A 17,316-nucleotide genomic window follows, 5' to 3' on the forward strand; every position below is an offset into this window, starting at 1 on the left:
TAGAAATATTTCCTTGAAATTTCATTAGAAGATCAAATCCAGGAAACTGCTGCTTCAATATTGTTCCCTAAAAACAATTACAAAGCAAACTTTTTTTATTTTTTATCAAATACGCATTGCAGTGTTATCAGTTTTACACCTGTTTTTCTTGTTTCCAAAAGATGAATTTCCTTGATTTTCTGTTCGTAAGGTGCAATACACATTGAAGAAAGGAAATACGATCTTTTCGCCTTTCATAAACAGTTGTTGCTACTGTTTCACTTTATTGCTTCTTATGTCAGCTAACAGTAGCTTGTGTTTGTCTTTTGTTTGTTTTTCTTTCCTTCCCTTCTCGATGTAGCTGTACGGATGACGACGTGACGTAATAAGATTCCCACGGTTCGCTCATGAACGGCGAAGTTGTTTATCTAAATTAGTAGTAGTAGTAGTAGTAGTGGCACTTGATGCAAGAAAGCAAGTGTAGGAGCTTATGCAGCATCAGCCAAAAAAAAAAAAAAAAAAAAAAATCACACCATACCCTCCAAATGCCTGTCCAGTTCCTCCTTAAATTTATTTAACCTATCAACTTCCACAACGACAGATGGAAGTTTGTTCCAGCAATTAACCACCCGCTGGCTAAAGGCAAATTTCCGCACATCTATTCTACATCTATCCTTTCTTAATTTGAACTTATGTCCCCGTAGGTTCGTATTCTGAACAAGTGGGAGGATCCCATCAGAATTCAGCGTGCTCAACCCATTCAAGGCCTTATAGACCTCAATCAGATCACCGCGCAGGTGCCTAGTCTCCAGCCACTGCAATTTGCAGAACTTAAGCCTCTCTTGGTAAGAGGATCCCTTCATTCCCCTCACCAATCGTGTTGCTCTTCTCTGTACACGCTCAATCAAATCTACATCCTTCCTAAAATGAGGCCTCCAGACCTGTACGCAGTACTCAAGGCGTGGCCTGACCATTGCCTTATACAGAGGGACAATCACCTCCTTTTCCCTGCTAGCAAAATTCCTATATATCATTGACAAAACCCCATGACCTGCCCTAGCAGCCTGTCTACATTGCTCAGAAAACTTCATATCTGACTGCACAATTACTCCCAGGTCTTTTTCATTTTCTACCACCTTAAGTGTAGTACCACACAGTTGGTACGTTTCTCTGGGGTTACTTCTACCCATATGCAGTACTTTGCATTTGTCAAGGTTAAACTTCAGTTGCCACTTCTTAGCCCATCTGCCCAAATTATCTAGATCCTGTTGCAGTAGCACACTGCCATTACTGTCATTAACAACCCTGCCAACCTTCGTGTCATCTGCAAACTTCGACATTAAGCCTGATATACCTTCATCAATATCATTGATAAATATACAAAACAACAGTGGACCCAACACCGAACCCTGTGGGACTCCACTAATAACATTAGTCCACGAAGAGCAGCACCCATTGATTACCACCCTCTGTCTTCTCCCACTTAACCATCCTTTTATCCATTGTAGCAACTTACCCTTAATACCATTCTGCTCCAATTTGTACAGTAGTCTTCCATGCGCAACAGTGTCAAAAGCTTTCCTGAAATCCAAGTATATGATATCAAAATTATTTTTTGCATCCAGTTCCTTTGTGACCACATCATAATAACCAATCAAATTTGTCAGACAAGACTTTCCCTTAACAAACCCATGCTGTGTCTGAATTATTGCTGCAGTCTTGTCTAGATGATCCTGCAATGCATCTTTAACCAGTGACTCCATTATTTTACCCGGAACAGAAGTTAAACTAACTGGTCTGTAATTATTCGTGTCACCCTTCGAACCTCCTTTGTGAATTGGGGATACATTTGCACATCTCCAGTCCGTGGGAACCTCCCCTGAATCCAAGGATGCTCTCATAATTATGGCTAAGGGTTTGCTTAGTTGCTTTGCCGCCTCCTTTAATATAACTGGATAGATCCCATCTGCCCCAGGTGCCTTTCTTATGTTTAACTTCAACAATTTCTCCTCCACTTTGCTCTCAGTTATTACAAAATCATTAAGCACACTGCTACAATTTGATAACCTTCTTCCATTTTCAAACTGTAATGATTCCTCACGTGTGAATGTAGATGCAAAATACTCATTCAGTTTGTTTGCTATCTGAGCAGGATCATCAACAGTCGAACCATCGATGTCAAGTGGACCAATCATATTCATCCCCTTCCTTTTAGAGTTTATATAAGTAAAGAAATCCTTGCTGTTTTTCTTAGCATCCTCCTCCTCTCTGTAAACAGAAATTCCCACGCTCTGTAAATCAACAAATGAATCAAGTATCGGGTATCATAAGTACTAGGCTAGTTAGGGCAGGGGTTGAAAAATAAATTGAAAAAGCCTAAAAAATGCATACTTGATGTCACATTTTTGTCATTTGTGTGAAATTGAATAAAAATTTCTGAAAATTGAAGTGGAAAAATTCAAGAAAACAGTTCTGGCTCCAACTATAGCGAGTTTCAGCTCTCTAGATAGAGTAAAAATTATAGAATTAACTTGTTGAACCCAGTTGGGGTTGGAACGCACCCCACCAGACCAAAAGCATTGCAGGATCATTTAGACAAGACTGCAGTAATAATTCAAACACAGCATGGATTTATTAAGGGTAAGTCTTTTCTGACCAGTTTGATGGGATACTATGTGTTCACAAAGGACTGGATGTAAAAAATAATTTTGATATCATATACTTAGATCCGGGAAAGCTTTTGATACTGTTGCACATGGAAGACTATTGTACAGATTGGAGCAGTATGGCATTAAAGGTGCTGAGCCTATTGTTGGTTTGTATATTTATCAGTGATATTGATGAAGGTTTATCTGGCTTAATTTCAGATGATACAAAGGTTGGTAGGATTAGTAATGACAGCAAGCTACTGTAACAGGATCTAGATAAGTTGGGCAGATGGACTGAGAAGTGGGCAACTGAAGTTTAACATTGACAAATGCAAAGTACTGCATATGGGTAGCAATAACCCCAGAGAAATGTACCAACTATTAATAATACACTCCAAAATAATGGAGAATGAAAAAGATCTGGATGTAATTGTGCAGTCAGGTATTAAGTTTTTTGAGTAGTGCAGACAGGCTGCCAGAGCAGGTTATGGAGTCTTGTCAGTGATATACAGGAATTTTGATAGCAAGGATAAGGAGGCGATTATCATTTTGTATAAGGTCAGGCCACACCTGTATATTTTTTCATGCTTTTTCAGGGTCAGGTTAGTGAACAACCTGACCCTGCTCAGGTTGTTCACTAACTGCTTAAGTATTCTGCATCTGCATTCACACACAAGGAATTCTTTAGGAAAGTAGGTACCCAGAAGTTTATCTAACTCTAATAGAGAAATAAATATTTATCTCTCCATTAGAGTTAAATTACAATTTAGAGTATTTATTACAATAATTATCTTGTAATAGCTGAGAAGAACGTGGAAGAGAAATTGTTAAACATAAGAAAGGCACCTGGGGTGGATGGTATCTAACAAATTATATTATAAAGGAGGTATGCAAATCCTTAGGCATAATTATGAGGGAATCCTTGGATTCTGAGAAAGTCCTCGTGGACTGGAGATCTGCAAATGTATCCCCAATTCACAAAGGGGAATCAAAGGGTGACACAAGTAATTACAGACCTGTTAGCTTAACTTGTGTTTTGGAGAAAATAATGGTGTCACTGGTAAAGCAGGACCATCTAGACATGAGTGCAGTTATGCTTCAGTCACAGCATAAGTTTCTAAAGGGGAAATCTTGTGTGATCAATTTGATTAGATACTGTAATGCAGTCACAAAGTAACTGCATGCAAAAATAATTTTGATATCATACACTTGGATTTCAAGAAAGCTTTCAATACTGTTGCACATAAAAGAGTGCTGTACAAATTAGAACACTGTGGCATTAAGGGCAAGTTACTGCTATCAATAAAGGGATGGTTGAGTGGGATAAGACAGAGTGGTTATCAATGACACTGATCTTTGTAGACTAATGTCATTAGTGGAGTCCCTGAAGGTTTGGTGCTGGGTTCAATGCCCATTGTTGTTTTATATATTTATTAATGATGGAATTTGGACTTAATGTCTAAGTTTGCAGATTATATCAAGGTTGGAAGGGTGGGTAATGATGATATGCTACTGCAAGAAGATCTAGAAAAATTAGGCAGATGGTCTGAGAAATGGTAATTGAAGTTTAACATTGACAAATGCGAAGTACTGCATAACTCTTACAGTAATCCAAGATTAAAGTACCAACTATATGCTACTACTCTTAGGGTAGTGGAAAATGAAAAAGACCTGGGCAGGGGATAATTGTACAGTTAGATATGAAGTTCTCTGAGCAGTGCAGTCAGGCTGCCAGGACAGCTCATGAGGTTTTATCAATTGATATACAGGAATTTTGTTAGCTGGAATAATGAGGTGATTATCCCATTTTGTAAGGTGGTGGTCAGGCCATATCTTGGGTACTGCATACAGGTCTGGAGGCCTCAGTTTAGGAAGGATGTAGAGCTCCTGGAACAAGTAAAGAGAAAGGCAATAAGATTAGAGAAGGGAACAAAGCTGTGCTCTTACCAAGAAAAGCTTCAGTTCTGCAAATTGCAGCATCTGGAGACTAGGCACCTAAAAACATAAACTTGTTTTATATTTTCAAAATGTTATGGGTGAATTTTATCTGCGCATAGAGAAAGCATTTAAAGACATTAAATCGGAACTAAGTATAAAAATAGTGTAATTTCAGGTTTAAGAAAACAATCCATTTTGTTCTTTACTGTTCAGAAAATTTACCTTGTGTTTCCCCCCCACCCCACCCCACTCTTATTTTGTGTGTGTAGATAGCAGAAGATAGGAATATTTCATTGGAATTAAATAACTCCTGAGTAAAGAGAGAAACAGAAATGAGCTTGGTTGTTTCCTGAAGGGAAGTGAGTTTTAATGTTATTTTCCTTCCTCTCCCATTAGCCATTGATAATATACTTTGTTGACCTTATATACATACATACAAGTTTCTGTACGAAAGTAATTTAATTCAGTATTGATTTTATAGTATTTCTTGAAAAAGCACGGTTTTATATGTTCTTTGTAGTAATTGCTTAAAATATGCCATCTGGTGGCTGTGGCAATAGCAGCATAGATAGTTATATAACATAAAATCATTGTCAATTTCATCATTCATCAGAACTACACTTTCTTCTGATCCGATTATTGCAAGCAGCATCTTGGACAAACTATGATCCATTTGATAACTTCGCTTTTATATCACTATTTTCTTGGAGTGGGTGTTTGGAGATGTTGCTTGTATATTCTTATATCCCATATAATGTAACACTGTGGAGTTTAAAAATATGGAATATAAGAACATATACACAGCACCTTCAGATATCTGCTCAAAACACAAACAGTGTAAAGTGCACTCGTGATAATCCAAACCTACATCACGCTCTCTCTCTCTCTCTCTCTCTCTCTCTCTCTCTCTCTCTCTCTCTCTCTCTCTCTCTCTCTCAAAAAGTAATATTTTAAAGCAACTTGAATTGGAACAGATGAAATCAAATTAGTTATTGAATGCAATATTGGTAAGTTAATAAAAAAATTAATTAATTTTTCACCCATTTATTTCATGTGCTAACCAGGGACAAAGTAAATACAAAATTCTTAAACTAGGTGAATATCCTTTCGGTTACACAAATTGTAACACCTTCTTGATGTCAAACCCTGTTGTGTCACTTTGGTGGCAACGAACATGTAGAGTGTTTCTCTTTAAGATGCCTGGTTAGTGTGAAGAGGAAAAGACCAAACCCGCCAGCACGGGACAATACTACAAAACAAACTGCCCTCAGTTACCAGCGGTTTTTACCCCCCCCCCCCCCCCCATTTCAGCAGCAAAATGATCAGATTGCAAGCAGGGGGCGCTAAGAAGCTCTGGGTATGACCAGGCTGACATGCACGGAAACTGAAGTTGGCCTGTTCTAATGTAAGATCCCTCCTTGGTGAAGATAAGATATTAGAGCTGGAAAAGGAATTAAAAAATGTGAATTATAATATCATCGGCTTGGCTGAAACAAGAAGAAATTAATCACAAATTTATCAAGTGGAAATCTGCTGTACACTAATGGAAACTGAAAAGTGTGAAGGTGGAATTGGCTTTCTGAACCATAAAGATATTAAAAACAACATTTTGGAATTCAAAGGTATATTTGGTGTCAAGACAACTACTCAGGATTTCTATGAGGTACAAACTAAAGGTTATAATGATGATATATTCATCAACATCAAGCCATTATGATGAAGAGGTTGAAGAAATGTACACCGAAATTGAGAGACTTCTAGGTGAACAGAAAACTCACTCCACCATCATTATGGGAGATTTCAATGGTAAAGTTGGAAAAAGACAATACAGCATAGAAATGGAAACTATGGGAAATTTTGGAATTGGTGAAAGACTTGTGGAATTTGCAGAATCTCGAGGAATGTAATGAACACTTTTTTTTTTTTTTTCAAGAAAAAGGTGAACAGAAAATGGACAGGGAAGAGCCCAAATGGATTAATAACTAATGAAATTGACTTCTTCTGCACTAACAGAAGATATATTGTGAACTATGTTACCATTTTGAACAAGGTAAATGTTGGAAATGATCACAGAATGGTAAGACAATAAAAGAAAGGAAAAAACTTGACTCGAGTAAATAATAAAGTCTTTGAGATAACAGAAGAGGAGAAAAAGCAGTATCTACTGGAACTTAAGAACAAGTTTGAGCTTCTGCAGACCTTTCGGGACCAAGATATCGACAAAGAATACAACAACTTTCTGAAAGTGATAAAACCCAAGGAACCTATAGGTAAGAAGAAAAAAATTAGTCAGGAAACACTTGTCATGATGAACTGAAGACAACAAATGAAGTGCAAGATAAACACTGGCAAGGACAAAATTGAGTATACCTAATTATGGAAAAGCTATTAGAAAGAGACTCAGAGAGGACATTTCCCAAAATGTGGATAATAAGGAATATATGCAGTAGCTACGGGTGTGAACATCTCACTCATACTCTCTTCGCCTTCCCAGATATACAGCCACTCCCTGACTTACATAAGGATTGCATTCTGCGGAACTCTACATAAGTCGGAATTTTCTTAAATGGTTATGCAGCACTCGCAAATTTGATTGAAGCAAAAAAGACATGTTCAACGAACATGTAAATAGAATTATTTATTCAATTTTTTATCTGGCAGAGGTGAAAGAGATTCTTGCACTGCTTCTATTAGAATGAGCAGAAGCCTGAAAAACAAGATGCATGGTATTTCAGAGACTGCTGGGAGCCATTGCGGTACAAGTAAACACATGGGTTGTGTTAGGGTAGCTAAGAATAGAAACAGGTGCAGGTATACTTGCGTGTACACCAATGCTAGGAGTTTAGTAAATAAATTTGATGAATTTGAGGTATTGCTCAAAACATCAAAGGCAGATATTGTTGGGATATCAGAGACGTGGTGTCACATAGATATAAGGGATGCAGAACTGCAATTTGGGGAGTACAACGTCTACAGAAAGGATAGACAGGATAGGAAGGGGGGAGGGGTTATGCTATTAGTTAAGAAACACATAAAAACCAAGGAAGAGAAGCCAGTCGACATCGCTGGACAGTGCAGTGTTGAGTCAGTTTGGTGTGACATAAGCATTGGGAGATCAAAATTGAGAGTAGGAGTGTGCTATAGGCCTAATGACTGATGAGTATAATAAGGAACTGTACAGGGAAATAGAGTGGGCCAGTAAATCAGAGTTTCTTATAATGGGAGATTTTAATTTCCCAGATATTGACTGGAATTTGGGGCTGGTTACTCACACACTAGCAGGGCTTTTGTGGATTTATTGGATGATTGTTTTCTACATCAGCATGTTCGGGAGGCAACTAGAGGGAGTAATATTCTTGATTTGATTATCAGCAGTGATTCTTCATGCATTAAGAATCTGCAGATAAATGAACCACTAGGTGGCAGTGATCACAGTGTACTGAAGTGGGATTTACTCAAAGAGGTAACTACCATTAGGGGTAAAGGGAAGGGTTATTGCTTCCGTAAAGGCGACTACGATGGACTGAGACAGTATTTAAATTCTATACAGTGGGACCAACTGATGATGTTACCAACAGCAAATTCAAAATGGGAAGCATTCAAAGAACTCATCTTGGAAGCTACTAGGCTTTACATACCAACTAAGAAATATTGTTCAAGGTTTAGACCAAAATGGATGTCAGATGAACTAATGAGGCATATGGCAGAGAAGAAAAATGCATGGGATACATACAAATTAACACATGACACAGAAGCCTATGATAGATACAAGTTGATATGCAACCAAGTTACAAAGGAGGTTAGGCAGGCGAAGGCAGATTACGAGAAATCCTTGGCAAGGGATGCAAAGAAAAACAGCAAAGAGTTCTTTACTTATGTAAACTCTAGAAGGAAGGGGATGAATCAGATTGGTCCACTTGATATTGATGGGTCAACTGTTGATGATCCTGCTCAGGTAGCTAACAAACTAAATGAATATTTTGCATCGACATTCACACATGAGGAGTTATTCAGCAAGGGGAATGCCAGAGGTGTATTGAACTCTAGCAGTCAGCTACAGAATCTTGAAATAACTGGGAGTAAAGTGGAGGAGAAACTGTTGAAGATAAACACAAGAAAGGCACCCGGGGTGGATGGGATCTATCCAGTTATATTAAAGGAGGCAGCAAAGGAAGTAAGCAAACCCTTAGCCATAATTATGAGAGCTTCCTTGGACTCAGGGGAGGTACCCATAGACTGGAAATGTGCAAATGTGACCCCAGTTCACAAAGGAGGATCAAAGGCTGACACAAGTAATTATAGACCTGTGAGCTTAACTTCTGTTCCAGGAAAATTAATGGAGGTTAAAGAAGCACTGCAGGATCATTTAGACAAGACTTCAGTTATAGCTCAGACACAGCATGGTTTTGTTAAGGGGAAGTCTTGCCTGACCAACTTGATTGGATACTATGATGCAGTCACAAAAGAACTGGATGCAGGGAATAACTTTGATATTATATACTTGGATCTTAGGCTTTTGATACTGTTGCACATGGAAGACTGCTACACAAATTGGAGCAGTGTGACATTGGAGGCAAATTGCTGCTATGGATAAAGGGGTGGTTGAGGGGGAGAAGACAGAGAGTGGTAATCAATGGACACTGCTCATCGTGGACTAATGTTATTAGTGGAGTCCCTCAGGGCTGGGTCCATTATTGTTTTCTGTATTTATAAATGATATTGGTGATGGTATATCAAGCTTAATGTCCAAGTTTGCAGATGATACAAAGGTTGGCAGGGTTGTCAAGGACACTACTGACACTATGCTGCTGCAACAGGATCTGGAAAGGTTGAGCAGATGGGCTGAGAGGTGGCAAATGAAGTTTAACATTGACAAATGTAAAGTACTACACATGGGAAACAGCAACCCCAGAGCAACGTATCAACTCTGTGGTACTACACTGAAACTGGTAGAGAATGAAAGGGACTTGGGGGTGGTTGTGCAGGCAGATATGAAGTTCTCTGAGCAGTGCAGATGGGCTGCAAGAGTAGCTCATGGAGTATTGTCAATGATATACAGGAATTTTTCCAGCAGGGATAAGGAGGTGATTATTCCATTGTATAAGGCGATGGTTAGGCCACACCTAGAGTACTGTATACAGGTCTGGAGGCCTCATTTCAAGAAGGATGTAGAGCTGCTGGAACGAGTACAGAGAAGGGCAACAAGATTAGTGAACGGAACAAAGGGGTGCTCTTACGAAGAAAGGCTTAAGTTTTGCAAATTACAGTGTCTGGAGACTAGGCACCAGCGAGGTGATCTGATAGAGGTGTATAAAGCCTTGAATGGTTTAAGCATGCTCAATGCTGATGGGATTCTTCCTCTAGCTCAGAAAAATCACCTGAGAGGGCATAAATTCAAATTGAGGAAAGACAGATGTAGGATAGACGTGCGGAAATTTGCCTTTAGCCAGCGGGTGGTTGGTTGGTGGAACAGACTTCCATCCCTTGTGGTGGAGGTTGATAGCCTAAATAAGTTTAAGGCTCAGCTGGACAGGTATTTTGAACGAACAGAGGGGTGAAGTGGAAGTGGTTTTTTTTTTCCAGGCTTAACAGAACAGATCTCGAGGATATTATAGGCTTGTCAGACATGCTGTGTGCAGCTGCCGGGGTGGAAGCTGCGTGAAGTTGTGTCAAGGGTAAAAGGCCCTTTACCTATCGAGGGTACAAGTGGAATTGTATACGAGATCGAATATCAGGATTGTGGGGACTGTTATATATGGGAGTCAGCACGTAGGCTTAAAGATGATATAGGGGAGCATATAAAAGCAATAGAGTCTGCTGATTATGGGAAATATGCTATGTCTGAGCACTTCTGGGAGTGAGGTAGTCTAATTTCTCCAGACAGCAAAATTATTGTCAATTTTTTGCATAGGTATTGGCAACGGAAGTGGCTCAACAGCTCATGAAAAAATGATCAAAAGAATGAAATGAAAAAAAATACTTCAGAAATAATGAAGAGAATTATCCAACATAACGCCCTTAATAGAAATAAAGGCGTCCATATTCATCTCCTCTTAGAGACCGTGATCCTGCTGGTGTTATTTAAGGATGTACTGTAGTTGTAAAGTTCCACTGTTTACAAAGGAAGGTTGCCTTTGAAAGCTTCAGTGTTATTTTTTGTCACTTTTAACTCCCTGATATTCATATATTTTTAATTTTTTCTTTTTTATCGCTTTTAGCCCTGTAGTTATCAGTGTATTCTTTTTTATATTAAATATACCATTTTATCCTGTATTTAATTTTATTTTATTGGAGTTTTTGTCGTGCGTGTGCACGTGTATTGCAGTTATGAGTTATTTGCCTAACTCCCTGAGGCCTATTTAAAGAATTGCCGTGATATTGCACAACTTTTTAACGAATCAGATCGAGGTGAATTATTGTCACCAAGGATTACCTATTATCTGAAAGGCCATAAGACCTTTCAGTTAACAGGTAACCCTTGGTAATAATAATTAGACAACACAAGGGATTTCTGCAATACACTCAAAAATATTTGTTTAACATCACGAGGACACTGACGACTAGTCATAATGACACTCAAATTTTCATACCAAAGTCTCTACATAACTTAATTTTTGGTGTATGCTTTTTCTGTGTGCTACAAGGATTTATTTTATATTTTGTGTAGCTATTATATAAAAGTACTGTGCCTTCATGGGTTTTTGTGACTACTAAGATTTAAACTGCCTAATCGAAGAAACAATATTATTCACTGCAGAACAAACTTTGCCTTCACAGTGCGTTGCAGTACTTGCAAAAAATAAATGACATTGCTGTGATCTCAGTCTTTCATCCAAAAGATGATAGCCTGTTAAAGCCCTTGTACCTCTCAAATAGCATGTGATTTATTTTAAATAAATAGCAAAAACCAAAACCCTAGTGAGTTTCCATTTCTTGGAGAGTAGCGCAATATTAGGCAACTCATTTTGAAGATAATTTATTTTTCTGTGAACATTAAGACCATTACATTAAGTAGGAGGTTTAAATCCTGTTGTCCAAAAAAGCATATGAAAGGAAAAGATATCTCTGAACTTTATATACACAAAAAACAAATTTACATTTTAAGTCTTTACACAAAAGACTTAAAATGTAAATTAACTTGTACAAAATTATGTTATTTTTGTTTTATTTCTTTTACAAATGTTTTTGACCCCCCTTCCTCAGAAATTTATAAACGTGTTATTATAGAATACCTAAAAGTATAATGTATAATTTCTTTTGTAAGTTGGGCACTTGACTTTCTACTTTAAGCATTTGGCCTTGCCCCATGATGATGTATTTTTTTGCAAAAAACCTCCCATTTTTCACCTGTTTTGGCTTAAAAATCTTCTGTTTTCCCCCTGCTGCCTGATTTCCATCTAGCTTTTTGAAAGTTAAAATTTGGCAGCTATGAATCCTCCAGTTTGGCTGTTTTTTTTCTTTGTTTGTTTTTTTTCCCATGGTAGATGCAGAAAAAGCAGGTATCTTTATTTTAAATGTTATCATACAGGGAAAGATAATAGTAAAAAAGAAGGGGGGGGGAAATACATTTGAAGTGATTCTTAATTGCTCACAATGAAATTCATATATGGATGTGATTACACAAAGTTCTTAAGATTATGATTAATTTTTAGAAAGATAAAAAGTAATTCTAGTCATAAGCATCAAAAAAAATTATTAAATCAGAATAAATCACTGAAAATACAGAATTGAATCATTGCATTTACTGAAGTTTGCGGCCAGATAAATTGTGGAATATTGTATCAGGAACTCCATAAAAATGAACCTGATTGTCTTAATACAATTGCTTCATGTTGGTAATTATTTCCACCAAAATTTTCTTATAAAATTGTTACGGATGACCTGGCAGTATTTGGTTCCCATTATTCGTATTAGCAAAATATTTTGGCAATGAAAATCACTATGGCTGCAGTTGTATGTGGCAAGGCTATTATGATAATGATAACAGTTCATTTTTAAGTCAGTATTAGAATTGGTTTTAAAATTATTTACATCTATCTCTCTCTCTCTCTCTCTCTCTCTCACAAAGATGTTTTGTACACATGATGGTTGAATTATGTAGTCATCCTCTTAGATTAAACCACATGACAACTTTCTTTTTTTATATTTTAGGAATATAAGTACAGCAGACTCTCGATTTACTTGAATCGGATTAACCGGGGCACTTCAAGACTTCAAATTTAAAAAAAAAAAAAAAAAAAAAAAAAAAAAATCAGAAATCATAAAATTCAAGTAATAAATAGAATAGGTATAAACACATTTTGCAAGTCGTAAATAAGTGACAAGAACCAGCGTTATACGTCGTCATTGGGAGGTTAGTGCACCTATTATCTTGCAACCCCCCGCTGTCTTTACATCCGCCACTCAAAAAAAAGAGAAAAATGTTTAGTTTGTTTTAGTGCATCGCATTGATTGTTGTGTTCCGTCGCACAGCAAAAAGACAAATTTTGTTTCGTTATTTATGTCAGGGATGTCAAAATTTTTTTTATAGTAAATTTTTTTTTTTTTTTTTTTTTGTTTAGAAATCGTGAAAATGATGGGTAAACGAAAAAGAGTTGCACTTTCAGTTTAAACAAAGATTTGAAATTATTCAAGAGTTTGAAAATGGTACATCCGTTAAATCTCTACTGAACCATTATAATGTTGGTGACCAAACCATACATGACGTAAAAATTAAAGGGAAGCTATTCGATTTAAAATCGACATCGCAATAAATAAAGGGAAGCATCGTATTGGACACTCAATTAGTGCATGGTAAGTTTTTTATCTATCACCATATTTTTTGCGTAGGTAGCCGAACATTTTTTGATCTAGTAAGGCCCCGACTTACGCAACTATGGATTTACATAAATTTGTTTTCACTCAATTTTTTTATTTATTTTGTTTTTCAGGATTGTAATATTTAAAACAACAAAAGAAATAAGCAATCAATAACAACGATCACGGCACGCACAAATTGCACAAGTAAGATCAGAGTGATGAGCAAATAAAATAGGAAAGAAGAGAAGAGTCTTACAATTATTTCGGGTTTTTTTTTTTTTTTTTTTAATATGACTAGATTTCAGTGAAGGGGACACTGAAATAACATAAAAACTCACTTCACTGTAATAACATAAAAACCAACAGAATTCCAGCTATCAGTATTATCGCAAATGCAATAAGATCGAGTTTACTACCCATTTATAATAGATTGCGCTAACAGAAAAGCACAATAACCCGGAAAGTGCAAATTGTTTTTATTGTTTTTTGTTGACCTCCAGAAATGTGCTTTAGTAAAATGTGAGCTCGTGCAGTTTGATAATAGTGAATTTTCACCTTAACCCTGTGAAATTCTTTTCAGAAAATTTCATTTTGACCGTTATCATGGTGCCAACTAAAAGATAATTACATCGGTGCTAGTAAATTACAAAGAAAAGAAAGCGATCGAAAATTAAACTAATAAGAATGTATGGAAATGGTCAGAACATTAACAAGTATCGTGCTGAATTCAGATTTGTCAATAATAATATAGTAGCAGTATGTTGTTAGTCATTCCCGAGTTGCGTAAAATTCGACAAAGTAAGAAGTTACATCTTGCATTACTATTACGTATGTTGAGGACTTCTGTATTTTTGAATTAACCAGAAAATCGATTATCTGGGATTTGTATTTTACCATCTATCTCTGAAAATCGAGAGTCTACTGTACTTTCAAATATTTTAATGATGTAAGAAGTAATTCCCTTTCTTTGGCAAAAGAAACTTGTGTTTTTGTCTTAAACAGTTAATCAAGTATAGTTAGATTTCTAAACTTTTTTTATTTTTCTAAAACATTGTTGCAGGTTTAAAATAGATGGAAAGAACATAAAATTTTTGAGGTGGTGGTATCCAAAGGAAAATTGCAGTTAATCACTGCCTTAAGAAACTGTATATAAAAGTGTCATCTGTGGTATAACTCAGTAAATTATGAAGAATGTTTATCAGCTGTTCTCTCATGGATGGAGGCATTGACACTGGACGGATGTATATATATTGCCACTATAAATATTCTTTATGTAAATTGTATACATTTTGTTACTTTTTTTTTTTTTTTCTTTTCTTTTCTTTTTTTTTTTTTTTTTTTTTTTTTGCTAATATTTATTCCTGAAATCATTTTCATACTGAATCACGATAATTACATTACATAATCAGTGAAATTCTCATGTTTATAATATAGCACAATTCTGTAATTAAACTTTGTAAAATACAGATTGAAGAACTACTATTTTTGCACTTGCATGCTTACACACTAGTGGGGTAGAAAAGATTCTGCAAATAATTTATTAAACAAAAATATAACTCTTGTTAATAAATGAGCATTTCTCTCCTTGTTTGTTCCTTGGCTTGTATTATGAGTCCCAAAGCAACTGTCTGAAACAAAGCACTATGCATAGCATGCAATCGGAAAAACTTGCAACAGTACCACACTGTGAGGATGATCTTTTTCTTTATGCCATCATTAGAAGTGAACCTTGAATTCAGCATTTCACGCCCCACACAAAGCAGCAAAGCATGGTATAGAAACACAAACTCCTCTCCACCAAAGAAATTCAGAGCAGTTGCATCTGCAGGAAAGTTTGTGCTTGATAATGTTTATTTTAATGTTATTCATATACTGCATCAGTATCATGTCTAAGAGTAGCTATTTTCTTAAGATAACCAGCATAAGATAGTTCTGTTGTTGGTGCCTAGCCTCACAGTCTGCTGCCAACAAAATTTATTCCTGGGCTGGATGGTGCTTCCCTACCCTCTGCATAGGAAGATTTTTCATCTACTGAAGGAAACTGGGCAAGTCTTTTTTGCCAGTTTCAAGCTGGTAAGTGTCAGTACTGCTGTACTTTATCAGCTGACACACAAGATCACATATATTATAATAGGAATTTAGAAATGTTTTGTGTGGGGAAAAATGAAATGTTTTGGTGATTATGTTGAAAAGTAATAAAACATATTTCATTGCAATACACCCATGAACCAAAACATTGTAACTACTTCCTAATAGTGTATTGGGCCACCTTCCTCTGTGATAACTGCATATACCCAGCATGGCATCAATATAAGAGACCACTGAAGATATCCTGGAGCAAGGCACTGGCATGGACTGGCAAATGCTGAATTTTACCACATCCCACAAATGTTTAATGGATTGATGTTGGGTATTTGGCAGACAGGGTAGGACACAGAATGCTTGGACATGATCCTTGAACCATTCCTTCACAGTGCTGATCTTTTGACCTGGGGCATTGAAACAGTGTCCGTCTGGATACACAGTCACCATGTGGAGCAAAACAGTGCTAAGTTGGGATCTGGTGGTGTTGGGAATGAGGGGACCCAGTTGATATTCATGTATATATCCCCTAAACCATGATACTGCCACTGCCAGCCTGTTTTAATCCAACTGTGCAGTGTAGTTGCAGCTGTTTACTTGCGTGCTTTCAAATATGCACCCATCCATTATGTTGATGGACAGGTGCAACCTTTATTCATCAGACCAGATGACTTTTCCAGCTGTCCAATGTCCAGGAACAGTAATTCCATGTCCGCTGCAGGTGGAGGTTTTGATGACAGTCATTCAACATGAGCATGTGAACAGAACAGGCCTATTAACAAGAGCATCTGCTGGGTGGTGTACTCTGAAATGTTTGTCAGACTTGGCATAACATGGCCTTAGTTGCTCATGTGCTGTAAAAACCACAATTAATCAAGCACCCTATTTGTAGTCTGGTGAATTGTGAGATTCTGAGCTGTCTGTTGTGCCAGACAGCACATGCCAACCACTGTTTACCTTGATTGTCAACCAGTGGTGGTCTCCCCATCTTGACACGTTCGGTGGTTGGTGCCCCTCTTCAGACCATTCCTGTCACAACTTCACTACAGCAGTCTTCAAATAGCCAACAATACCTGTGGTTGCTGATGCTGGTCTCGCCTTCCTAGTGCCTCAAATTATTCCCTGTTCAAACTCCATTGGGGCCTTCCTTTTTAACAATGCATGGGCCTGGTATTGAACTGACAGGCACTATCTATAACATCACTCCTAGGTGCTGTGGGATGCATCCACTCATGGAAACAAGGGTCATCATAATGTTTTGGCTAATGAGTGTAATATGGTAAAAATATAATTACCATAATGTCATAATTGTGTGTTTGGGTTATTTTCAGTCTACCATAGCAAATGTTTCCACTTTAAAGATATATTTAAATGATAACCAGTTGTTCTGTTTGAGTACATTATTGGAAGTGAATTTTTTTTTTTTTTTTTTTTTTTAAATAATATACACCCAGAATGCATCATACTTTATTTAGATTTTCCTCTTTCTTTCTTTCTGTGGATAGTATTGCTATTTTAGAAAAAAATTATTTCCTTTTTATTCGTATGTTATCAATTTTAATAACAAGATTAGAGATGCAGTTAAAGTATATTTTTCATCTTGCAAATCAAAGAAAAGTGCTGTCTGTTAGAAACACAGTAATTCCTTTTTAAAAATACAAGAACATGGTTTATTTTTGTTTATGATTTATTACTGCTAGTTGAGGTATTAACTATGAGTATGATTATTTTTGTAAATAGTTTGTTTAAGCTGGTATTATGCAGTCTCCTTTTTATCCAAGGACTGGATTTTTAATTACATAGGGCAGCATTTCTCAATCTTTGTACTATTGTAGTCCCCACTCCACCTTTGTGGTTTCAAAAAAATTAT

At 36.8% G+C, this 17,316-nt stretch overlaps 1 long non-coding RNA gene across 1 annotated transcript in view; it reads left to right on the forward strand.

The window, feature by feature from the left end:
• Window positions 1-14,598, forward strand: part of LOC150087006 (uncharacterized) — an 89,247-nt gene extending 74,649 nt beyond the window's left edge. The window contains exon 3 of the long non-coding RNA XR_016546859.1: window positions 14,425-14,598. This is a non-coding gene — a long non-coding RNA (uncharacterized LOC150087006). The remainder of the gene's footprint in view (window positions 1-14,424) is intronic.
• Window positions 14,599-17,316: the final 2,718 nt, after the last annotated feature.

This window comes from Mastigoproctus giganteus, chromosome 4 (genome assembly GCF_048544385.1).
Source record: "Mastigoproctus giganteus isolate SK-2022 chromosome 4, ASM4854438v1, whole genome shotgun sequence".
Taxonomy (NCBI): domain Eukaryota; kingdom Metazoa; phylum Arthropoda; class Arachnida; order Uropygi; family Thelyphonidae; genus Mastigoproctus; species Mastigoproctus giganteus.